The sequence below is a fragment of the Oncorhynchus nerka genome, linkage group LG9b, assembly GCF_034236695.1.
Source record: "Oncorhynchus nerka isolate Pitt River linkage group LG9b, Oner_Uvic_2.0, whole genome shotgun sequence".
Lineage (NCBI taxonomy): Eukaryota > Metazoa > Chordata > Actinopteri > Salmoniformes > Salmonidae > Oncorhynchus > Oncorhynchus nerka.
This window is the reverse complement of record NC_088424.1, coordinates 725313-752994: the sequence shown is the minus strand read 5'-3', so window position 1 is coordinate 752994 and position 27682 is coordinate 725313. Positions and strand designations below refer to the sequence as shown.

The window sequence follows — 27682 nt, the reverse complement described above, 5'->3', positions numbered from 1 at the left end:
TCTTTGTAGCTGTATACATACCATCGCAGTCAGAGGCTGGCACTAAGGCAGCATTGAATGAGCTGTGTTCCGCAATAAGCAAAGAAGAAAACACTCACCCAGAGGCAGCACTCCTAGTAGCCGGGGACTTTAATGCAGGAAAACTTAAATCCGTTTTACCAAATTTCTATCAGCATGTTAAATGTGCGACCAGAGGAAAAATAACTCTGGACCACTTATACTCCACACACAGAGACAGATGCAAAGCTCTTCCTCGCACTCCATTTGGCAAATCTGACCATAATTCCATCCTCCTGATTCCTGCTTACAAGCAAAAATTAAAGCAGGAAGCACCAGTGACTAGATCAATAAAAAAGTGGTCAGAGGAAGCAGATGCTAAGCTACAGGACTGTTTTGCTAGCACAGACTGACTGGAATATGTTCCGGGATTCCTCCAATGGCATTGAGGCGTACACCACATCAGTCTTTGGCTTCATCAATAAGTTCATCGATGACTTCGTCCCCACAGTGACTGTACGTACACACCCCAACCAGAAGCCATGGATTACAGGCAGCATCCGCACTGAGCTAAAGGCTAGAGCTGCCGCTGTCAAGGAGCGGGACTCTAACCCAGAAGTTTATAAGAAATCAATACAGGACTAAGATCGAATCGTACTACACTGGCTCTGACGCTCGTCGGATGTGGCAGGGCTTGCAAACCATCACAGACTACAAGGGGAAGCAGAACAGAGAGCTTCCCAGTGACTCGAGCTTACCAGACGAGCTAAACTACTTCTATGCTCGCCTCGAAGCAAATAACACTGAAACATGCATGAGAGCACCAGCTGTTCCGGAGACCGTGTGATCACGCTCTCCGAAGCCGATGTGAGTAAGACTAAACAAGTCAATATTAACAACTCCACAGGGCCAGACAGATTACAGGACGTGTACTGTGAGCATGCGCTGACCAACTGGCAAGTGTCTTCACTGACATTTTCAACCTCTCCCTGTCTGAGTTTGTAATACCAACATGTTTTAAGCAGACGACCATAGTCCCTGTGCCCAAGAACACTAAGGTAAACTGCCTAAACGACTACCGACCTGTAGCACTCACATCTTTAGCCATGAAGTGCTTTGAAAGGCTGGTCATGGCTCACATCAACACCATCATCCCAGAAACTCTAGATCCACTCCAATTTGCATACCGCCCCAATAGATCCACAGATGATGCAATCTCTATTGCACTCCACACTGCCCTTTCCCACCTGGACTAAAGGAACACCTATGTGAGAATGCTATTCATTTACTACAGCTCAGTGTTCAACACCATAATGCCCTCCAAGCTCATCAATAAGCTAAGGACCCTGGGACTAAACACCTCCCTCTGCAACTGGATCCTGGACATCGTGACGGGCCGCACCCAGGTGGTAAGGGTAGGTAACAACACATCCGCCACGCTGTTCCTCAACACAGGGGCCCTCAAGGGTGCATGCTCAGTCCCCTCCTGTACTCCCTGTTCACTCATGACTGCACTGCCAGGCACGACTCCAACACCATCATTAAATTTGCCAATGACACAAGAGTGGTAGGCCTGATCACCGACAAGACAGCCTATAGGGGAGGAGGTTAGAGACCTGGCCGTGTGGTGCCAGGACAACAACCTCTCCCTCAACGTGATCTAGACAAAGGAAATTATTGTGGACTACAGGAAAAAGAGGACCGAGCACAACCCCATTCTCATCGATGGGGCTGCAGTGGAGCAGGTTGAGAGATTCAAGTTCCTTGGTGTCCACATCACCAACGAACTAACATGATCCAAGCACACAAATACAGCCATGAAGAGGGCACGACAAAACCTTTTCCCCAACAGGAGACTGAAAAGATTTGGCATGGGTCCTCAGATCTTCAAAAGGTTCTACAGCTGCACCATCAAGAGCATCCTGACTGGTTGCATCACTGCCTGGTATGGCAACTGCTTGGCCTCCGACCGCAAGGCACTACAGATCGGTAGTGCAAACGGGCCAGTACATCACTGGGGCCAAGCTTCCTGCCATCCAGGACCTCTATACCAGGCGGTGTCAGAGGAAGACCCTAAAAATTGTCAAAGACTCCAGTCACCCTAGTCATAGACTAGGGTCTCTGCTAACTCACGGCAGGCGGTACCGGAGCACCAAGTCTAGGTCCAAGAGGCTTCTAAACAGCTTCTAACCCCCACTCCTGAACATCTAGTCAAATGGCTACCCAGACTATTTGCAGTGCCCCCCTCCCCCCTTACACCACTGCTACTCTCTGTTGTCATCTATGCATAGGTAATAGGTAGGTAATGTACATACTACCTCAACTAACCGGTGCCCCAGCATATTGACTCTGTATCGGTACCCCCCTGTATATTGTCTCGCTATTGTTATTTTACTGCTGCTCTTTAATTACTTGTTACTTTTATCTCTTATTCTTAACTGTATTTTTTTAAACGGCCTTGTTGGTTAGGGGCTCGTAAGTAATCATTTCAAGGTAAGGTCTACCTGTTGTATTCTGCGCATGTGACTAATACAATTTGATTTGATTTGATAATACAGTACAATTGTAATGCAGTGCTGTGTTGCAGTCTAATGTGTATTAGTCATGTTCACAATTCACACAGAGCCATAACTTTGAATGTGACTGTGATGCAGACTATTGTATAAGGGCAGAGCAGACTACTGAATCAGTGCAGACCATTATATAAGTGTCAAGGCCATGTCTGTGACAGACTGACAGCAGGCCAGTGTTCCACAAAGTGACAGGCTGTACTTACTGGTTGAAGGGTAGCTGCTGCAGTGTGTTAGATGCCACAATGACAGTGTCTGTGTGTGGGTGTGTGTGTGTGGTTGTGAGCCAATCAGCCCAGTCAGCTCCCATTAGGTCAAAGGCATTGATCCAGTAAAATGAGAGTTCAGTTTGTGTGTGTGTATGTGTGTGTGTGTGTGTGTGTGTGTAACACCCTTTTACTGTTGATTAGACATTAAAGAAGAGGAGAGAAAATAATGCCTCTTTAGGTAGATAATAAGGTAGCAGCAGCACTCTATATTGTTAAGTTTATTTTTGTATTTAATTTTTTTTTTATTCTAATAAATGCAACAGTTGGACAGTGAGTGAAGACACTCCAAACCTTTAGCATTTTTTAATCAGATATTGACGGAATTATAGCACAAATAATAGAATTCAGGCATTCAACATTTCACTTTTTTTCTTATAATGCACTCATATATATACTGTACATTGTGTTATTATATCAGGTATATTTTAAATCAAATAAAGAAATGTGCCCTCATTTGCATACATACACTTGGTGATTTTGCGCTAAATTCATATAAAGGGGAGTACCAGGGCTGCAACCACCAACAACTCTGTTTCTAGGCCTACCTGTGCTCACATGCGCTGTCTAGACAGCCTCATTAATGATTCAATGCTGTTTGTTGTCACGTTTTCTTGCATAATTCAACAAGTGTGTCAAGAGAAGGATACCCGTGCGATTTAAAATCATCATGCTTGGCTCTAGATTACACCAATCTGTACATATTTTACAGAGAGCAGACATAATATCATTCATTATAATCCCAGTGTTCCTTTACGGAAGTTGCTTTCATTTCAGCGCATCTAATTTGTAAACATTTAAACTGTATTCAATCATATATATATTTTTGAAATTCCACAAAAGATTAACACCTTCCTTCCCTTTCTTGTGATGTCCCTGTCGAGTGTGTTAGATCCCTGACGAAGCGTTCTTGTAGATGCAATGGGAAAGCCAATGTATTCCATTGAGGCCATTTACAGCCATTACCGGTCTGGTCATTACAAACATTTCTGCCTGTCGTTACGTTAACGGGGCACCATCAAGAGTGGGAAAGCAATTAATCCAGGGAGATTCAAGTGACAAGTGGATTTTGCACCCCTCAGACACAGGAAATATATGCCTGAAAAAGACAGATCCTCGGGGGGGGGAGGGGGGGGGCACGCATAATAAGGAGAGAGAGGGAGGGAAAGATGGAGGCATGGAAGAGGAGTAAAGCTATTGTGATGACTTTTTAGGTGGATAATAGGGATATATATAGAAAGAGAGAGAGGGAGACAAAGAAAGAAAGAATGAAAGAACGAAAGAAAGAAAGACAGAAAGCTGAATCCTGCCCTCCATGTTCCATCAGCACCCTGAAAGGACACTAGATGGCTTCTGCTGCAACTCCATTTAGCACTATTGATTTTGCAATCTTCCCCCAGTAGTTTCTCAGAGCGGGAGAGGGAGAGAGCTAAAGGAAGAAAGAGTGCCTCTATTCCTGCGTCGATGGAATAGAGTGAGGGCGTTCAAGACCTGACAGGCATACACGCAAACACACGAGTGGTAGTACACACACACACAAACTTATCTCCTTCTCTCTCTCCCTCCCTCCCTCCCTCCATCCCTCCCCCTCCCTCCCTCCCTCCCATTAATGGACTTAGCGATTGATCACTGCCATCTAAGCGTCTATTATTCAATACACACTCCACAGGGTCAGCGGCACCCTGTCCTTTAGTCCTTACTGAACAGAAACTAACACACTGCCCCACAAAGCCACACCACAAACTGCCACAAAGCCCCAGCCAAAACCAAACCCCTTAAACACTCTTTTCATGTGGGGACATCTTTTATCCCAGCCCTATTTGAATGGTTATGAGGCCCTAACACTGTATCAACACTGCCCAGTAAGATCAAGAATAAGAGCCTTGGCGGGGTGACATTGATTTAAACCCATACAAATAAGTTATTATGTATTCTCAGCAGTCGCCCCATAGACAGAGGGAGGAAATCTATTAAAAAAACTAGGAGCTGTGTGCCGATATTAATCTCAGAGAGTCTTGAGATGGCGCACAAGGTCGATGGCCAAGTATTTGTTTGCGTTGGAAGGACAACACATCAATTGGCGTCCCGAAGGAATGGTGCATACATTTGACTATACCCGATCATCTTAGGACACATCAGAGAAAGGCGGGTCACGATTGTTCCTGTGTCTCCTGATTCGACCAATCACATCGGGCAATGCTGAGAGGCTCTCTCTGTGACATTTATTGTTGATCGCAGGCCAGGGCGGCAGTAGCAGAAAATGACTGTCAGTGCATGTCGATACAATATTCATTGTGTGCTTATCTGCTTACAATTACCAGGCTGGGTGTCGCGGTTTCCTCCGCACACCCACCCTGTTTAGAGGCTGCATTGTTTTGGATGAGATTGATTGGGCTCGGTGCTCTGTGTGTTTGGCGTAGATAGAGAATGGATCGAAGGGAATCGGTTCCACTCAATGTGTGATTTAGAGCCTATCTGGACAAGGCTGCCTAATTGAATTGATTCCTGGTTGCACACTGAGCCATTTGTAAGCCACGGGACACTCAAAAGTGTGGCGCTCTATCGCGGCGAGCCAGGGGGAAGAGTTGGAAAGCTGGAAAAAAACACTCACACAAAATGGTGTGAGCATTGCAATTGAGCAATGCTTTATATGTCCAGTGTCGGTTCTACTGCCTATTTGTTACATTTCTACTCTAGTTTTTCTGACGAGAGCAATTCATGAGTAACATGAGTAACTGTTCCTAGGCCATCATTGAAAATAAGAATTTGTTCTTTATCTGACTTGCCTAGTTAAATAAACGTAAAAAAAAAAAAATTAAATAAAAACTGTATATTACTTTTATCTATGTCTTTTTTCAGACCCTTTCATGCAAATACAGATGATTTCTGTATTTATTTATTTAAAAAAATATATTTAACCAGGCAAGTCAGTTAAGAACAAATTCTTATTTACAATGACGGCCAAACCCGGACCAATTGTGCGCCGCCCTATGGGACTCCCAATTATGGCCAGTTGTGATACAGCCTGGATTTGAACCAGGCTGTCTGTAGTGACACCTCTAGCACTGAGATGCAGTGCCTTAGAATGCTGCGCCACTCAGGAGCCCCATTTTGAAAGTTACATATCTTGAAAATGTGATTGCTGACACGCAAAACATGTTGGGACTATGTCAACAATGGACTAATGAAACCAATACCAAATTATAGTTTTTGGGTGGAGTTTTCCTTTAAGGTTCTAGAGAGCACCTTTTTTTCTAAGAGTGTACAGTACAAATAACAAAACTTACAACAGAGTTTAGTTCCCACTCAATAGGGCCAGCCATATTGTGTGCTTTTTGAAGTTTCAGTTTCTTCAAAGCCATGGAATAAGGTGTATTTGATGTCACCTTCTCCAAGCTCGCTGACAAGTACATCCAACAAAATGAGAGTATAGAAAAGAGAAAAACCTCTCAGCTCTCTGTCTTCAGCTGGCAGACGTATTGACTCTCTCCCTCCTCTTCCTCCCTCTCTTCTCAGTGATAAAGGCCCATTCCTGTTGCACCGAAAGGGCTGCTTAAAGCTGTGAAACAGTCATGAATACTCAATTATTCAGACCGACTACAGCTCTATCTCCACATTAACAGGACAAATTCCATTCATCTGCCAATGAGAGGGAGAGGAGGAGAGAGAGGGGGAGATGGAAAGAGAAGGGGAGAGAGAGGGAGAGATAGAGACAGAGGGAAGGAAGGAGGAGGCAGATAGAGTTAGAGAGGGGAAGAGAGTGGGAGACAGAGAAAAGGAGAGTGTGTGTGTGTGAGAGAGAAAATAAGAGAGCTTTCATTTCAAAGGTTCCACCAAAAACAATTGTATCAAAGAGCCTCTAAAATCAATCAGATGATCAGTTTGTCAGTAAGTAGTAGTGTTTGGAGTGGGGCGATTATTTCTTTGAGTGGATATCTTAGCTCTCACCAACCAAAATCTTACTTCTGGAATAATAGGTGCTCGTGAGCCAAAAATAATCCCCAAAATGGACCTCATTTGGGCAAAAAGTGTCTGGTCCACAACTTTACAAGTCCACCAACTATGAGCTAAGTATATTCTTTACCTGGGACTTTCTCTGAAAATAAACTCCTACCTGTATATCAAACGTACAGTACATGTCATATTTTCTAGTCAGCTCTTTTATTATCCGAGACATGCATCTTTACAGTTCCTTCCTCCACCTACAGTGTTTCGTGCTACCATGGCTCCGTAGTGTATTGAGAAACATCATTCTGTACGTCTGCACAGCCTAGAATTGAATCACCTTTGTGCCATTGCTCTGCTTTGTAATGAGCTGGCATTAATAATGCAGGGGTACAACAGTGGGTCGCGCCCGGGGAGTGGAGGGAAGGAACACCCCTATAGTACAGTCTCTCTCCCACACACAGCCTCTTACACAGTTAGACAGGGACCAGGAGCACAGCACAGGATTGTGTGAATAGTGTGTACGTCAGTTGGTCTGCTGATGTTCATCTGGTCCTCTGGAGCTATGTTGGTAGAGCATAGAGCTTGCAATGCCAGGATAGTGCATTCGATTCCTGAGAACATTCGTATGCAGACATGACTAAGTCGTTTTCGGGAAAAGGCGTATGCTGAATGACATATTATATTATTATTTTATTATTATGTATTATATTATCCGTCTGTCTTTCAGTTAGTGATTAGAGAACACAATACAAAAGACAAAATACAGGTCAGTAGTATTTCTGACAATTGAGATGCACAAACTATGGCATAAGGGAACGATGAGCGAATAAGAGGCAATCCGTCATCTCGATGAAGACATTAATGAGCGAGCTAAGACGGACGTAGTCAACATTACAACATTTATGCAGCAGCATACAAGACATGTTTGGACTCACCTTGTTGTGCTGTGCTCACTTGAACAGGAAGGTGGCATGGCGGTCCTTTTTTGTGGCCAAACTTTGTCATCAAAGTCTGGCATTCTCTGGATTTATGGTGCTTTCGAGACAACTGGGAACCCTGGGGAAAAAAACAAGGTCAAATCATGATGTCAGTGATATTCAGGTTGGCGCTCTCGAAAGAGGCCCGAGTTCCCTAATTGTAATTCCGAGTTGGATGACTGTTCAAAACGTATTTTCCCAGTCAGAGCTCATTTTTTTCCCCCAGTTCCCAGTTGCCTTGAACTCACTGAAGTCTGAGATTTGCCAGTTGTTTTGAACTTGGCAGAAGTCATGCTGTATTGACAGCGTGGCCACATTGGCAATACATTATTCAACCTTTTCTGGCCCAAGCTTGGAAAAAGAGATCCTTAAACCCAGACATGGACCACACACCCTCTCCACTGATTCCTTCCAAAATACTCATTGTTGAATTTGTTGAACTTGTGTAATGTTTATGTCAATGGCTGATGAGCACCGATACGTTTTATCTACAAGTTATATTCATATAACAAGGATTGAAAAGGATTTGCCAGTAGATTGTCGACTTGATTCATGACGATGACCGCTTGTCTAGCTTGCTAGCTAAGATTTTGAAAGTATGATGCTGACATGGTCTGTCTAATCAAGGCTACGGTGGATATAACGTGATTTGAAGTCATTTTATCTTTGGCCAATGACCTTGAGCCTTGTATGATGTATGGCAGCACCCGAGGGGCTTGAACTTCCTAGCTCTCCCTGTATATTTTGCGGCGACTTAGTGTCCCCATGAGTGACAGAACTCATGGCGCAAGTAGAGAAGATTATCTTCCGCTCTGTATTTTCCGCTGGCTGTCCCACCAACACAGAAAGCACTGAGCTAGCCTGAAACACCTGCACTTTGGAGCTGCCTTACTCAAGAAAGCAAAAAAGACTATTTATTTATTTATTTATTGCAAACTGATATGTGTTCTCTCGGACGCTACAAACAATTTGGGCACACCTGTATTTGGGGAGTTTCTCCCATTCTTTCTCTGCAGATCCTCTTAAGCTCTGTCAGGTTGGATGGGGAGCGCCGGTGCACAACTATTTTCAGGTCTCTCCGGAGATGTTCAAACGGGTTCAAGTCCGGGCTCTGGCTGGGCCACTCAAGGATATTCAGAGACTTGTCCCGAATCCACTCCTGCGGTGTCTTGGCTGTGTGCTTAGGGTCATGAACCTTCGCCCCGGTCTGAGGTCCTGAGCGCTCTGGAGCAGGTTTTTATGAAGGATCTCTCTGTACTTTGCTCTGAGCACCTTTCCCTCGACCCTGACTAGTCTCCCTGCCGCTGAAAAATATCCCCACAGCATAATGCTGCCACAAATGCTTCGCCGTAGGGATGGTATTTGCCAGTTGATGCCTGGTTTCCTCCAGACGTGACGCTTGGCATTCAGGCCAAAGAGTTCAATCTTGGTTTCTTCAGACCAGAGAATCTTGTTTCTCATGGTCTGAGAGGCCTGGAGGTGCCTTTTGGCAAACTACGAGCGGGCTGTCATGTGCCTTTTACTGAGGAATGGCTACCGTCTGGTCACTCTACCATAAAGTCCTGATTGGTGGAGTGCTGCAAAGATGGTTGTCATTCTGGAATGTTCTCAAATCTCCACAGAGGAACTCTGGAGCTCTGTCAGTGACAGAGCTCCTTAGTTTGCTCAGTTTGGCTGGGCGGCCAGCTATAGGAAGAGTGTTGGTGGTTCCAAACTTCTTCCATTTAAGAATGATGGAGGCCACTGTGTTCTTGGGGACCTTCAAAGCTGCAGAAATGTTTTGGTACCCTTCCCCAGATCTGTGCCGCGACACAAACCTGTCTCGGAGCGCTACGGACAATTCCCTCGACCTCATGGCTTGGTTTTTGCTGTGACAATCAATTGAATTTACCACAGGTGGACTCCAATCAAGTTGTAGAAACATCTCAAGGATGATCAATTGAAACAGGATGCACCTGAGCTCAATTTCAAGTCTCATTGCAAAGGGTCTGAATACTTATGTAAATAAGGTATTTCTGTTTTATATTTGTAATACATTTGCAAACAATTCTAAAAACCTGTTTTCTGTTTTAACGTTATTGGGAATAATTGTGTGTATAATGATGATGAAATCAAATGTATTTAATCCATTTTAGAATCAGGCTGTAACATAACAAAATGTGGAAAAAGTCTTTCTGAGTCCATTGTGCCAGGGACACACACACACACACACACACACACACACACACACACAGACATATGCATGTACACGCACACACACACTCGCAGGGGCACACACACGTATGCACACACACCCCTAAGGAATGCCGCGGAGCCTCAGACTGCCGGCTGCGAATATTGACATACTAATGGCTCTGCAGTGAAATGTTAATGCTACTGCTTCCCACACTGATGTAGTTCAATAGTGTGTGCTGAGGATGTGAACTACCATATTAATTGGCCCAGTGGAGAAAGATTGGGAGAGATGCCTCTGGACATATCCTGGCTCGGTCTAATACCGTATGAGTAACGTGTTTTGTGTATCTTTGGGAAAGGATATATCGCAAGCATCACATGGACACTCAATGCAACAAGAATGAATATGTTTGTGTTGACAGGATATATCCCTTTTGACAGGATATTGTACTTTACACATTGTGAGGCGAGCTACTTTAGTGAATATTATTCCATGTTTAATGCACGTTTGATGTACAATACATGTATGATCAAGCGTTCAGTCCTGTTTGGCTTCTGTTCCCTCAAGTCAGTGGCTCACAATTACAGCTGTAATAATGGAATGTGTCAGATGATCTTTTATAGTCCTGTTGAGCTGTATGGAAGCCCCATGCCACCAGAATAAAATGTACACTATCACCTGATATCCGATTCCAGTCAAATGTACCTTTGCCCCAAAACGCTTTTTTTTTTATATCACATTCCCTGCCGCACGCCACTTCAGAAATGTAACAACCGGGAATGAAAATTGGACTCTAGAATGCCATCATTTGACACGACAGTCCACCATCTTGTATTTTACACTCCAGTCTACCATGTTGTATTTTACACTCCAGTCTACCATGTTGTATTTTACACTCCAGTCTACCATGTTGTATTTTACACTCCAGTCTACCATGTTGTATTTTACACTCCAGTCTACCATGTTGTATTTTACACTCCAGTCTACCATGTTGTATTTTACACTCCAGTCTACCATGTTGTATTTTACACTCCAGTCTACCATGTTGTATTTTATACTCCAGTCTACCATGTTGTATTTTACACTCCAGTCTACCATGTTGTATTTTATACTCCAGTCCACCATGTTGTATTTTACACTCCAGTCTACCATGTTGTATTTTACACTCCAGTCTACCATGTTGTATTTTACACTCCAGTCTACCATGTTGTATTTTACACTTGTATTTTACACTCCAGTCTACCATGTTGTATTTTATACTCCAGTCCACCATGTTGTATTTTACACTCCAGTCTACCATGTTGTATTTTACACTCCAGTCTACCATGTTGTATTTTACACTCCAGTCTACCATGTTGTATTTTACACTCCAGTCTACCATCTTGTATTTTACACTCCAGTCTACCATGTTGTATTTTACACTCCAGTCTACCATGTTGTATTTTACACTCCAGTCTACCATGTTGTATTTTACACTCCAGTCTACCATGTTGTATTTTACACTCCAGTCTACCATGTTGTATTTTACACTCCAGTCTACCATGTTGTATTTTACACTCCAGTCTACCATGTTGTATTTTACACTCCAGTGTACCATGTTGTATTTTATACTCCAGTCTACCATGTTGTATTTTACACTCCAGTCTACCATGTTGTATTTTACACTCCAGTCTACCATGTTGTATTTTACACTCCAGTCTACCATGTTGTATTTTACACTCCAGTCTACCATGTTGTATTTTACACTCCAGTCTACCATGTTGTATTTCACACTCCAGTCTACCATTTTGTATTTTACACTCCAGTCTACCATGTTGTATTTTACACTCCATGCGCTATCATTCGCCATACCGGAGGGAGAGGAAATGACTTAAGAGACTGTTACGCCATTTTCCGCTCCCCTCGAAGACCTGATCATTTATGAGATGATGATGTTTGTTTTTATTATCACATACACACAGTGGCCCGGTAGAGAGTGTGACAGTGGAGGCTGCCCTCACCTTCCGGAGACACCTGAAACCCCACCTCTTTAAGGAATACCTAGGATAGGATAAAGTAATCCTTCTCCCCCCTTAAAAGACCTAGATGCACTATTGTAAAGTGGCTGTTCCACTGGATGTCATAAGGTGAAAGCACCAATTTGTAAGTCGCTCTGGATAAGAGCGTCTGCTAAATGACTTAAATGTAAATGTAAATTCTACTCGACACCATCAGCCACTTCCGACAGTCTCATGCTTCAGTAGACTGTGTCGCTGTGTATGGAGCCCATGTAGCATAGACTCCTTTTCAGGGAAAGGAAAGAGGGAGAGCTGTCACCTAATTTCATCCTCTTCTCCCTCCTCTATTGTGTCAGAGTCCAGTGTCGTATTCATCCAGAAATGCAGCTTTCACAGGAAGTGGGTGTGTCGTTTAAGACGACAATCCCTTTCCGCCAGTGCGTCGGAAATAAAATGGGCTGAATGGGTAGAACGGACATTCTGATTTGTCATGATTTTTTAACAGTCCATACTCTATGGTGGCACAGCACAATGTTCTATTGTTTTCAATGGGACACAACCCAATATATGCCTGATGAGTGAAAACAGCTCTCCGATAAAACTTAATGGTGTTGAGGCAGATAATGATCTCTACTGCAACCTGCTCTTTATTTTCACGCTTGTCCTTTGTTAGCGCTGAAGGTCAAGATGCAATATGGTGACACAGATGTCAAATGTCTCTATGTCTGTATTGATACAGTGTCTACCCTACGTGCAGTGTAAGGTTCTGTATTTGTTTTCTTAGTCAACCTTGTGTTCTGTTTCGTTGTGTTCTTGAACGTAGCCCCTTCTTTCATTTTTGCTCATTGATTTCCCCTTGTGTTAGTTACTCACCTGGTCTCATCAGCTCCTTATTTAGTTCAGTTCATTCTGTTTGTGCCTTTGTGAGGTATTGTTCGTTTGGACTCTACTAAGCCTTTTCCTAGCTTGTTTGTGAGAATCAGTTATAGCCTTCAGTCCTAGTTTTGATTCACCTGCCTGTTTTCCTGTGTCCACGATTCCTGCCTTCTGTGAAGGCAAAATAAACACCTGCCACGCTCTGCGTGTGAATCTACACCTTTTTCTCTCTGAGGATTCATTACAGTGCGTGTGCGTGCGTGCGTGGCGCTTGTACACCTCACTCACGTAACACCAGCTAAACGAAAGTGGCATCTTATTCTGTCGGTTTAGTTAAGTCGAGCATGGATCACAGACATGAAGTGATGAGGTGATTACATATTCTGACTTTGTTGTTGTCCTATGGATAATATCCTAGCTTTTGAGTTCTCAGTCCGTGTATAGGAGATGCTTTCGCTTATAGAGTTATCAAGGGAAGGATCTGTACTTCAACAAGTCATTCCAACAAGGACCACCATCAGTACATGTAACCGAGTCTCTGAGATTTGTTTTTTGTTTGTCCTTTATTTAATCCGGCAAATCAGATGACTGTGACACATAGGGCCAGATTTGTTTTTCTCCAGACACATCCGTTTTTCATATAGGATATGAACTATAGAGACCAGAACAAAAAGTCTAAATAAGGGCCAAGATAAGAGGGAATGTAAATTAATAGTGTTCCATCCTTTAGCTTTCTGTTTGGTGTTTTGATGCCTGACAAACTTTGCACCTAGTGCCAATTGCTTGGTGAACCTGTTCTATACAGAGACATGCAAAGGCCGGTAGAGAGATATTCTGTAATATTCTGAGACGGGGAGATCAGAAGAGGGTGTGTGCAGTGAGGAGCGGCGTGGTATCTCCCTGGAGAGAGTAGTCACGGAGAGGAGCTACTGGGGATGGTGGTTCCCAGGAGACACCAGTCAGTTACACAGCGTGACAGCGACACTTGTTTGTGTGTGTGCGTGCGTCCGTGAACATGAAGGCATCTCTACAGATGTCGGATCTTAATTGAAAATCAGGGTATTTGATCCTTGGAAAGTAATTGGGCGCCGATTTTAAAAGTTCTACCACTCCAGTAGAATTATTCTGTGATTTCATTTCTAATCAGTTTTTATGAGAGATGTAGCCGCTTTCGTTTGTTTCCCATCGTTTCAACTGATGGGTGTTGCGATAGTTTGTCGCGTTTATTATGAGCTAGACATCGAATTTTGGCTTTCATTTGGTTTTCCATAGGTCAATGGAAGACAGATTGGCGCACATTCTCAACCAATCTGATCTAACCATGTGGATACTTGTCAAATCCGTCATGATTGATGTATTATAACGGGCCCACAATGTGGTTACTAATGTCCGGATTGGCTTTTTTCGCTGCATAACATTTAGAAGTAGTCCCTTATTAGGTTTAGAAAAAGTGACTGCTAAATGCTAACTCCTGTTCATATAAGCTGGTAGCATAGCTAGCAAAGAGAAATCAGTGGTGGTAGTCGTTTTGAACTGTAATGCAGTCGATTGGCGACGATGACTTGAACATGTACAGTATTGGGGTCGACATCCATACAAGCATTATACTCTGATTTTTACCTCAACCTAGAGTGAAATACACATATAAACAATAACCTAAATGTAGGATCATTTTGCTGGGGTGCAATGAGGAGATCCGGGATATTTTCCATGGCTTTTCCATTGTTTTCGTCAAGTTTTATTGGCCTCTTTACCGCATCTATACAAAGTGTTCCATTAGAAAGGGAACACCGTTTTTGGTCGCTTTCTCGTTTTAAAACATGATACAATAACCCCTCGCTCATTCTTCAACATCTCAAATGGCGAGACTGACTAGCTACCACATGGACAGACTCCATTAGTGTGTTTGTGTTGGGAAGCATGCTGTCTATTTAGTCAGGCAATGCCCATATTATTCAGACATGTTTTAGAATGTAAAAAATAATGTGAATGTTAATGCATAATGCCAATGGGTAGGCCTATTAAAAAAATGCAAGTGGTAATGCTTACTTTTTGTCTATAAGCTATTACAACAATTAAATATAAAATATAGGTCCTTACAAATTACAATGAATTGCTGGAAAAAGTCCTTGAAAGTACTTGAATTTGACTGTATGAACCCTGTATAGCAGGGCTCTCCAACCCTGTTCCTGGAGAGCTACCGTCCTGTAGGTTTTCGCTACAACCCTAATCTAGCACACCTGAATCTAATAATTAGCTAGTTGATAAGCTGAATCAAATTAGTCACAACTGGGGTTAGAGTGAAAACCTACAGGAGGGTAGCTCTCCAGGAACAGGGTTGGAGAGCCCTGCTGTATAGGCTACTTACTCAGCCCCGAAATGAAAGATAAAATCAGCTGCTTTTGAAATTATGCACACATCATTTGCCTGTACAGAATATAAGGGTCATTCCAGAATTGGAGGACATTTTCTGTCCCACCCATGAAATTTCAAATAATCCATGCCCAAAATACTAAAATATGCACTTGTGTAAATTATACTTGTCCTGAGACAAAATGTAAATACAGTTGTAGAACAAAAGTAGTTCCAAAATGATTTAAAATACCAAATGGCTCTCGAGCACCCCGCAAAATGGCTTTTTCTTTCTTGTCCCACCTTCTTGATGACCAACTTGCACATCAAATATAACAGTTCAAATAAGTTTTAAATCTACTTTTTTTGGTATGATTTTGTTGATATATGTCTCTTGTAAGTGTTAAAACAATTTGTTTAATCATCAATGTATTTTAAATTATATTAATTATGCACTGAAGTTGTGTCCCACAACATGCACTCAGTCCTGTTACCGAAACCTATTTAGCCTGGCAGAGGAAAGGAGAAAACAGTGAGTCACATGACACAGAGGAAATGACATCATGAAGCCATTTGCTAACACCATGGGTAGACCAAAGGTAAGTCCTCTCTTCTATTTTTCATATTTTTCCAATCTTTTCTGCCTTGATTGAGTGTCACTCTAACCAACACAACCCTGTTACTCATTATCAGAATAAGACAAATTAATTTCAAAGTTTTCTGTTTTTATTTATATAACTAAGTGTGTCCTTGACAGTAACACTACATTCCACAGCTAGCATCTATTCCTGAGAAAAAGCTAACATTAGCATTGATTTTACAACCCTGTCACTTGAAACTCTGTTACTATAATTCAAGTAACATGCTGATGAACAGAGGAGACAGCAGTACTTAGAAAAGGAGAAAGAGAAGTGGAAGAAAGCTGTAGAAACAGGGAAGAAGAAAATGCAAAAAGACTGCGGTGTTAGAGCACTCGTGCCCCGTGAAAAAAGTGGAGAGAGGCTCATAAGGAGTAATGCCAGGAAAAATGTACTTGAAGGATTAAACACCCCTCCAGTCAGCCCTGATCCTCCAGTCAGGCCAGAATATCCAGTCAGGCCTGATCCTCAAGTAAGACCAGAATATCCAGTCAGGCCTGATCCTCCAGTCAGACCAGAATATCCAGTCAGCCCTGATCCTCCAGTCAGACCAGAATATCCAGTCAGCCCTCAACCTGGGACTTGAAGGTCAGAACAGAAGTTAAGGTTATTGAGGAAGCACAGGTCACGAGGATATTTTTAAGTAAAGGAACTGTATCTGTACAATGAACAGTGAAATAGGCATCACTTTTACTTGATAGGTATAATATGTAATAATAACAAGGGCAACACATTATAATAACCGTCATTAGTAAGTCATTTATATCTATGAATTACTGGGTAACTACCCTCAAATAAGTTGCTCCTGTGAAATCAGTAATAAAAGTATCCATGTGGTTAGAGTTAATGGCTGGCGATGTCTATTTTGCTGCAGGTGAAATGGTTAAGTGACAATATATTTATATGTTTATTTTAGGCAACGTGATCTTGGGAGAAGAAAAAGGAGGTCGGCCAAAGCAAAATGAAACGGGGAGCTGCAGAAACTACAAGATCAGTTGAGGAGAGTTGAACAGCGAGCAGAAAAATTCAGAAAGTGGCTCCAACGATCGAAAAAGGACCACCCACCTCCAAGATCCGACAAGTTGGTTCGGCAAATCTCGGGCACATCCCTAAGGAGAACCCTGTTGTTTCATACAGCAATAGCTGAGGAACTACGCAACAAGTACACGCATTCAAAAAGAGAGCGAGTGACGGACAAGTCATTGCAGGAATAGTCACCAGCAAAATCCTGAAGTACAGGTTGCAGAGGTTGGAAGAGGAGGTTTTGGGATTTTCAAGGAGGAGGTGGACAAAACTAGCAAATGAAAACATCTACAGGTACCAGAGGAAGAAGCACGGGGGGATTGCTGCCACGCTAAGATCAACGGTGATTATTTTTACGTGACGATGTCAGCAGGATCACAACTGGGGGGGTGGGGGGGGGGGCAAACTGTGAAAGAATGAAAATGCTGAAAAGATTAGTGGTGGATTCAATGAAGAACCCCCATTTTGAAGTTCCTGGATGAGCATACCAATCTCCGTCTATTCATACTCACTGTTCTTCACACTTTGCCCCTACTAGGTTGTGCATCTAACATTGGCAGATCGTGACACATGCATGTGCAAACAACATCAAGATCTAGGCTTTATTGCCAAAAAAGCTACACCAGATGCACATCATCTACCTATCCAATTTGGAGAGCCTGACACATGCCATCACGTTTGACACCACAAGCAAGCAATGTACGTATGGGGAATGTGAGCAATGCAGCAATTAATATCTAAACACTCAAAAGCCGCCACAGAGCCACAGATTGCGTCTCCTACCTTCAGTGGGCCACTGTGGACAAAGAGCACAAAAATGATCCTGGAGCAGCTTCAAAGATTACTTTGAAAAGAATAATTTGAATGCCCAGAAGAGCTGGTGGGAACTTTTTAACATTTTTGCTCCAGAAGTCCAGGCGCCATCTCCATAACATCAGATGGCAATATGCTTTCTCACGGGCCCTGAAGCTGAACCTCCCTGCAAATGAATGTGCAGTCCATATTGACTTCGCTGAGAGCTACGGCTGCCTGTACAGCGCTCAAGTACAAGCTGTCCATGTTGGTGCATCACACCATCCGGCCACTTTGCACACTGGGGTTTACTATGTGGGGGGGGGGGGGGGGCGACATCTGCCCCTACCTCCTTCTGCACTGTGTCGGCATCCAGATTGAAGGGACCACCTGCCATATGGCAACACCTGGAGCCCATCCTGAGGGAAATCCAAGAGAGATGCCCAGATATGACGACCATCCATTTTTTTTTTAGCAATGGTCCCTGTGTAACAGTATAACTGTAGACCGTCCCCTCGCCCATACCCGGGCGCGAACCAGGGACCCTCTGCACACATCATTAACAGTCACCCACGAAGCATCGTTACCCATCGCTCCACAAATGCCGCTTTAAGGTCTCAGAGCAAGTGACGTCACCGATTAAAACGCTATTTAGCGCGCACCACCGCTAACTAGCTAGCTATTTCACATCCGTTACACTTGCACACAGTACAAGCAGCGTGGTCATTTTGACCCTCTTGTGTACTGACATTTTCAAGAAGGGGTTTACAAGAGGAACCTGGAACTACTTTGAAGCCAGTCATGGCAAAGGTGCCCCAGGTGGTGTGGGTGGCACATTGAAGAGGAGGGCCGACAGGCTTGTCAGCCAAGGAGTTGATATCCCAACTGCATTGTCCCTGTACCAAGCTCTGAGTGAGGGACAATCGAAGGTGAAATTGTTTTACAAGCTGTGGAGGATGCAGTGAAAGAAAAGCCAGCTGACCTTCCAGCCGTACCGTCCACAATGAGGCTCCACCAGGTGGTCACTCTTTCACCTGGGAAAATTCTCTACCGCGACATCCGCTGCCTGTGTTCTGCAACAGGGAATCTGGAGTGTGATTGCCAAAAAACAAAGGGCTTCAGCTTTAATCCCACAGACGACCCCATACACAGCACTCCAGAAGAAGTGCTGTGACACAGTCCAGAGATTGTGGGGAAATGGTGTGCCCTGGTGTACGACCACACAATCTACCCAGGGATCATCCAAGAGGTGAGTAAGACCCACTGCCAGGTGAAATGTATGCATAGAGTTGGAGTAAACCGTTTTTTTCCCGGCCGTTGAGGGACGATCTGCTTTGGTATCCCTTTGAGGATGTGCTAACCCTCATTCCTCCCCCAGAGAACGTTACCTCACGCCACATGGGCATCGCAAGTGAGGTATGGGATACTCTGGTCAGCCACTAAAATTAAATCTGAACATTATAACATCAGCTTTCTAAAATATTGCATCAGTTCATGACTCTTTTTGATATGCTCATTCATTTTAATGCCAGGTTGTCGGCCTACTGTGATATGACAATTGTTTTTATGTTTGTCCATTGAATATTTGATCAGATCCAGTTTGAGGTCTTAAAAAAATATATATATTTTTTTTTTATTCCTACTCATCCTGTTGATCCTTTTTTGAAAAGATATATAAAATATTATTACACAACATTCCTGTGGTCCTGGGTAATTATTTGTCACATTTATGTCATGATCTACAATATAATGTAATGTAATCTGTTCAACCCTGTTCCTTTGCGCTATCCTGTTACTCTAATTTCAACCTTGTTACCGTATAATTTTATAAAAATAATCTTAAATGATTTTCTCAGCTCACGAGGGTTTAACCTATTGTCCTTTCTAATAGCTTGAATGATTATATGCATAACGTATGAGGAAATATTTGAAAATAAATACTGAAATTAGTAAAAAATAAAACGTGTGGCTATTGAAAAGTTGGGCAAGATATATTTCAAAAGTTTCTGAAATTAAATTAGTATTCAATGTGAATGTGACTTTCTTTACTTAATGTTAAAGGATTTATTAAACAATATTTTAAAATATTCTTTTTTTCGGGTTCCTTGGTATTCGCAACAGGGTTGCGCCAAGCATAGCACGCAACAAGTGAAAGATCACATAAAAAGTACTTTTGATGCCTGAGCCTGACGAATCAAATTATTTGATGGTTTGTTGCCTGTTTTTCTTAAACACATAACAGAAAATGATAAAATAAAGGGTTCATTTTTCAAAAGTGTTTTACTTTAATGCCTAAATTGTCCTCCAATTCTGGAATGACCCAAAAATATTCCAAAACATGCACTCTGTTTAAGGCACTAAAGTAAGGCACTAAAGTTAAACTGCAAAGAGATTGGCAAATAAATTAACTTTATGTCCTGAATACAAGGTGTTATGTTTGGAGCAAATCTAACACAACACATCACTGAGTACAACTCTTCATATTTTCAAGCATGATGGTGACTGCATCATGTTATGGGTCTGCTTGTCACCGGTAAGGTTCACTAAGAGTTGAAAGCTTAACAAACATAGTCGAGTCTCTGCTTTTATAGAAAAAGTACAACCTCTTTTGTCTATGTGGCAGTGTAGCGGATAACAAAGGCTGAACATAGTGTAAAAGGCCATTGGTTTGTCTGTGCAGATTAAAATAGCCTGAGGTTGATTGCACGAGGGCTCAAACGTATACCTGCGTTTTGTCACAGTTCACACTATAATGTGCTCCTTCCTGCAAGGTTCCACACAGCTGACCTTCTGCCGATAGTCAACTCAGGGGATGTCTCACATGCTGCGGTCGCACCTAACAGATCTTAGCTATACGCCCAGTCTTATGACTAAGTCACACAAAGACAAGTTGGTATGAGGTTAGAAAAAACACTAGCATATAACGAGACTATTTGTTAAGCAGTAAAACACAGGATAGCATGACTAATTATGTAATTTTCCAAATATACACTGAGTGTACATTACATTAAGAACACCTTCCTAATATTGAGTTGCTCAGAACAGCCTCAATTAGTCATGGACTCTACAAGGTGTCAAAAGCGTTCCACAGAGATGCTAGCCCATGTTGACTCCAATGCTTCCCACATTTGTGTCAAGTTGGCTGGATGGCCTTTGGGTGATGGACCATTCTGGATACACACAGGAAACTGTTGAGCATGAATAACCCAGCAGCGTTACAGTTCTTGACACACTCAAACTGGTGCACCTGGCACCTTCTACCATGCCCCGTTCAAAGGCAGTTAAATATTTTGTCTTGCCCATTCACCCTCTGAATGACACACGTCTCAATTGTCTCAAGACTTTAAAATCCTTATTTAACCTGTCTCCTCCCCTTCATCTACTCTGATTGAAGTGGATTTAACAAGGGACATCATTAAGGGACCATAGCTTTCAGCTGGATTCACCTGGTCAGTCTATTTCATGGAAAGAGCAGGTTTTCTTAATGTTTTTTCCTCTCAGTGTACACTGTAGTTGCTTACCAAGATGACATTGAATGTTCCTGAGTGGCCTAGTGACAGTTTTGACTGGCTGTCTAGCAATGATCAACAACCAACTTGACAAAGCTTGAAGAATTTTTTCAAGAATACTATGCAAATGTTGTATGATCCAGGTGTGCAAAGCTCTTAGAGACTTACCCAGAAAGACTCACTGCTATAATCGCTGCCAAAGGTGATTCTAACATGTACTGCCTCAGGAGTGTGTATACTTATGTAAATTAGATATTTCTGTATGTTTCAATAAATGTGCAAACACAAAATATGTTTTTCACTTTGTCATTGTGGGGTAGATGTAGATGAAAAATAAAAAATGTATTCAGGTTGTAACGCCACAAAATGTGGAATTAGTCAAGGGGAATAAATACTTTTTGAAGGCATTGTACATGATCCATTAAACATAACTGTCTTTTTTTTAAATGATGTGTCTGGTATGGCCATTTATCAACACCGGGAGTAAAATATCCCTGGACTGTCCATATTTGAAATATGTAACTAAATCAAGTCAATCGGGGGGATTGAGTTATTTGTGCCAGATGGGCATGGGCCGGAATCGAACCCACGCCGACACAATATGGCCTATATGTGCATGCTGAACGCAGCAGCACTAACTGCTGGACCACCCCAGGTCACGATTGCACTCAATTTTGACAGTTGATTTGTAACCTTAGGTTTACAAGAAATCTTAAGATGTCGTCTTTTTCGATAACATAGTTTATACTGTAGATCAAATCATGGGCAGCGTTTTTTTGCGTGGTTTTCTACCTCGCTATTGTCCTTTTCATCTTGTCTTTACATCTGATTATTATAGGCAATTAATGTTCATCGGCCACAGTTTAGGTGTTGATGTGTAAGAACTCTTTTTATTTTTTTCAATATTCTTTTATATATCCTGTTAGTACTATAGGGGCAATATTTCATTTTTGGATAAAAAGACGTGCCCGTTTTAAGCGCAATATTTTGTCACGAAAAGATGCTCGAATATGCTTGGAATTTATAGTTTTGGAAAGAAGACACTCTTACGTTTCCAGAACTGCAAAGATTTTCACTGTGAGTCCCTTAGAACAAATGCTTCGGGCAAAACCAAGATGTATGACCGACCAGGAAATGCACAGGATTTCTGAGGCTACGTTTTCCATGATCGCCTTATATGGCTGTGAATGCGACAGGAATGAACGGACACTTTCTCTTGTTTCCCCAAGGTCTCTGCAGCATTGTGACGTATTTGTAGGCATATCATTGGAAGATTGACCATAAGAGACTACAATTGCCAAATGTCCCGCTTGGTGTCTGCGTGGCATTTGGTGCGCAAAAGTCAGCTCCCAGTATTTTTCCATTCGAATCTGAGAACAAAGCAGGCTTCAAGGACGGTGCTTTCAATGGAGAGATATATGACAAACCACCTTCAGGATTGATTCAAACAACGTTTTCCATGTTTCAGTCGATATTATGGAGTTAATTCGGAAAAAAGTTCGACATGTAGGTGACTGAATTTTCGGTTAGTTTCGGTAGCCAAATGCATAGTAACAAAAGGGAACGATGTGTCCTACACAAGAATCTTTCAGGAAAAACTGGACATCTGCTATGTAACTGAGAGTCTCCTCATTGAAACATCTGAAGTTCTTCAAAGGTAAATTATTTTATTTGATTCCTTGGCTGGTTTTTGTGAATATGTTGCGTGCTAAATGCTAACGCTAAATGCTAAGCTAGCTATCACCACTCTTACACAAATTATTGATTTTCTCTGGTTCTAAAGCATATTTTGAAAATCTGAGACGACAGGATTGTTAAGAAAAGGATAAGCTTGAGAGCAGGCATATTTATTTCATTTCATTTGCGATTTTTAGAAATCGCTAACGTTGCGTTATGGTAATGAGCTTGAGGCTGTAGTAACGATGCCGCATGCGGGATGGGGCGGACTATGAGGATATATTGACTTTCAATGCATTCCAGATGCATTCCAGATAGATCTTTGTACATTTGAATGTTGCAGTAATAGGACCTAGTCCTAGCGTTTGAGCGAGCGAGAGAGAAAATGATTTTGATAGCAAGTCCTGATCCCAATGACTCTACTGCCCCCACATGGAGAGAAGAAATAACTGCTCATTTTCAGGGAATTTATCTAAATCACGAAGCTCATTAGAATTTCCTGATGCAGCAGAAAAATTCTCTGCAATTAAAGAGTGATCAAGTTAAGGTCCGACATCTGTATGTAGGCATACGAGCCCACCTGTGGCCACGTGGATCATTGTTTAACGACAGCGAGGAACCTCGTACGGTATTACTCAACCTGATAAAACAAAAACAACAAAAAAACATTTAAAATGATGCCTCAAGTTTGTGAGCATGAAAGGCTTCCTGAGTGTGCGAGGCATCGGGGAAGGAGTTAGCCCTTCCTGCCTGCATTGTGCACTGAGGGGAGAGGTTGTTCATGGCTCACTGGTAATCAGTAGCAGCATGAGAGTGCATTACTTGAATGATAAACCCCTCCGAGCACTAGGGAGACATCTACAAACACACTGTTAGACTGTTTGACAGCAATCTCCATCCATATATATATATATATATATATAGTTCATATAATAGAATGAAGTTACCCCTCAACTTCTGATCTAAGGCAATGTCTGTGTTGTACTTCCTAATGATAATGGGTTGATCCTAGCTTTGTGCTTGGGGGCTTCTATCCAGAGCGGTCTGAACTACTAGACATTTCCAATCATATAGTACTGTACTACTGCTATTTGACAGTTATCTCCCTCCACAATAGAGGTCAGCCATGTAAGACTCAATCTCTCTTTAACCTCTAATCCAAGGTCAGTTTTGCGATGTACCCCCTGACAGTTACGACTCCCAGTTGGGGAGTTGAAAGCTGATCCAAGATCAGCGATATAGGCCAACTTCTCCCTGGAACTGTCTCAGCACTAGATATTCACCAGGGGGGAACATAACACTATTATAAGAGCTGAGCTGTGTCAATTTCCTTTCGATTGGCTGGCCCTTGACTGACTGCTGGGCTGGATTTGACAGGCTTTGATTCTGCTTCTGGGGAGACTGAACCACCAAAGGTGAGCAAGTGTTTCAGGCTTGATGAAAAAGTTTTGTGACGGTCCCCTGACTCAACGCTCGTAAATCGATGTTCCCTTAATGAGCAACTCATTAAAGTTAAACTTAATTAATTACCCCGAAACAGACAACAAATGATCAAGAGGGGAGCGGGATGAATCTGAATGAAGTTTAATGTGTTTTTCATTACCGAGGGTGGAAGGGAGACTGCCAAACAAGCGTTATTGGATTTGGGCTTCATGATAACCGCAAATAAGTAGTTAATTCATGAAATATTGTCCACAGCGATATGAAAGACTGTAAAGTGTGAAACCCAGGTGCATTATTATGATATTGCGATGAATTTGTGGGGCTGACCTAAGGACTCACAAACATCAGTTCCCAAGGCAAGTGCACTAACCACAGTCCCCATAGAAGTGACCAACTTTGAAGTGCTTGCACCATGTCTGTGGGCTGGTTTGTTACAGTATTATATCTTATTGAATCCAATGATAATCACATTCACAGAAGCCCCCCCCAAAATCGGGCCAAATCAGTGGGTGATGTTCCCCTTTAAAATGGCTTCCCAGTCTCTGGGTAATTTTCACCCTGTTACAGCTACTTCTAGTAAAAAATCCACCCGAATCAATTGTGTTCCTGGATCCTTTCACATCATTATAAGGCTGTGTTGAGACAATGACTTATCAATGACCCAAGCCCAGCTCAGTTAATCTCTACCATTGTGTCACTGAGTTGTCATAATGCTTCAGCAAAAGTACATTACACCAGGGGCGTTAGAAGACACAATGTTAGTAACCTAATGTATGTCCCTCTTACTGCCCAGAATGCTTCTGCTGATCCCACAGCTATTGTATGCAGTAATCATGTGCCTATGGACCAGAGTTATACTGTTAGCACTGAGGCGGTGTGCCCTAGTAGGAAGTCCACTGTGTGCAGCTCACCCTGCACTAACATAAATAACATGAGCATGTCTACCTCCACTAAGCTTCCCAGTAAGCAATGAAAACAATCAAGCATCCCAGAAAAGTGCTAAAAACAGCCCACGTTAACATATGTATCTTAAGAAACAAGGTTCATGAAATCAATAATTTGCTAGTAACAGATGACATTCACTTAGATAAACTCACTTAGATAATACCTTTGATAATACAGTGGTAGCAATAAATGGTTATAACATCTACAGAAAAGACAGAAATGACAAAGGTGGAGGTGTTGCCGTTTATATTCAGATCTACATTTCTGTTAAGCTTAGAGAGGCTCTCATGTTAAATACTGTTGAAGTAATATGGCTACAGGTTCATCTGCCTCAGCTAAAGCCTATTCTGGTGGGAAGCTGCTATAGACCACCAAGTGCCAACAGTCGGTTTCTGGATAAAATGTGTGAAATGCTTGATAATATATGTGATATCAACAGAGAGGTATATTTTCTGGGTGATTTAAATATTGAGTGGTTCTCATCAGTCTGCCCACTCAAGAGAAAGCTTACAACTGTAACTAGTGCCTGCAACCTGGTTCAGGTTATCAGTCAACCTACCAAGGTAGTTACAATCAGCACAGGAATGAAATCATCAACATGTATTGATCACAGTTTTCCTAATGTTGCAGAAATGTAGCGATCACAATACAGTAGCCATTTCTAGGAAAACCAAAGTTCCAGAGGCTGGGACTAAAATGGTGTATAAAATTATTATTATTAATTTATTTTAATTTTAATTTTACCTTTATTTTACTAGGCAAGTCAGTTAAGAACAAATTCTTATTTTCAATGACGGCCTAGGAACAGTGGGTTAACTGCCTGTTCAGGGGCAGAACGACAGATCTGTACCTTGTCAGCTCGGGGGTTTGAACTTGCAACCTTTCGGTTACTAGTCCAATGCTCTAACCACTAGGCTAGGTGGCAGGGTTGTAGTGATTTCTATGTTGTTGATGTAAAGAATATTTGTTGGTCCGTGGTGTGTAACGAAGAGCAACCAGACGCTGCACTTGACACATTTATGAAATTGCTTATCTCAGTCACTAGTAAGCATGCACCCATTAAGAAAATGACTGTAATAACTGTTAAATCCCTGTGGATTGATGAGGAATTTAACATTTGTATGGTTGAGAGGTATGAGGCAAAAGGAATGGCAAATAAGTCTGGCTGCACAACCGGTTGGCAAACATACCTCAAATTTAGAATGTGACTGAACTGAATAAAAATAAGAAGAAACTACACTATGAAATAAACATAAATGGCATAAAGAATGATAGTAAAAAGCTTTGGAGCACTTTAGAAAAGTCAGCTCCGTCATTGATTGTGGCAAGATTAGCAAACTTTCTAGCAACAAACGCTGACACTAGACATCCAAGTATACAGTGCATTCAGAAAGTATTCAGACCCCTTGACTTTTCCACATTTTGTTACGGTTACAGCCTTATTCTAACATTGATCAAATCGTTTTTATCCCCTCATCAATCTACACATAATATGACAAAGCAAAAACAGGTTTTTAGACATTTTGGCAAATGACAAGCATTGTAATTTTGAATTCCGTAAAGTGAGTGCGGACGAGTAAAAAAAAAAGAAGAAAAAAAAAAAAAGAAAGTTTTGTCCATCAACAACGACAAGCCACCAGGGTCTGACAACTTGGATGGAAAATTACTGAGGATAATAGCAGACGATATTGCCACTAATAATTGCCGTATCTTCAATTTAAGCCTAGTAGAAAGTGTGTGACCTCAGGCCTGGAGGGAAGGAAAAGTAATTTCGCTACCTAATAATAGTAAGGGTAAAGCCAGTGTGTCTATGTATGCGGATGACTCGACACTATACACTTTAGCTACTACAGCGACTAAAATCACCGCAACACTTATCAAAGAGCTGCAGTCAGTTTCAGAATGGGTGGCCAGGAATAAGATAGTCCTAAATATTTCAAATCATTCACCTAAACCTCAACTAAATCTTGTAATGAATAATGTGGAATGTGAGCAAGTTGAGGTGACTAAACTGCTTGATGTAACCCTGGATTGTAAAACTGTCCTCGTAAAAACATATTGATACAACATTAGCTGTACAGAATACAGGGCTGCTCTGCCTTCATAACAGCTCTATCAACAAGGCAGGCCCGTCGGGGCCTAGTTTTGACACACCTGGACTACTGTTCAGTCGGAGTTAGGAAAATTGCAATTGGCTCAGAACAGGGCAGCACGGCGGCTCATGCAAGCCATACATTAGATGTTTTTGTTTTTTTTAAAGATAAAAATACACCTTATGGAACAGTGGAGACTGTGAAGAGACACACACACAATACTATATGCACTATATACACACATACACATGCATTTTGTGTTGTAGATATGTGGTAGTAGAGTAGTGGCCTGAGGGCACCCACTTAATGTGTTGTGAAATCTGTTGTGAATGTATTGTAATGTTTTTTAAAATTGTATAACTGCCTTAACTTTGCTGGACCCCAGGAAGAGTAGCTGCTGCCC

At 42.1% G+C, this 27682-nt stretch overlaps 1 protein-coding gene across 2 annotated transcripts in view; it reads left to right on the top strand.

Annotated features, from left to right (window-relative positions):
* Window positions 1–27682, top strand: part of LOC115114241 (calsyntenin-2-like) — a 284603-nt gene that overhangs the window by 239641 nt on the left and 17280 nt on the right. The window lies entirely within an intron of this gene.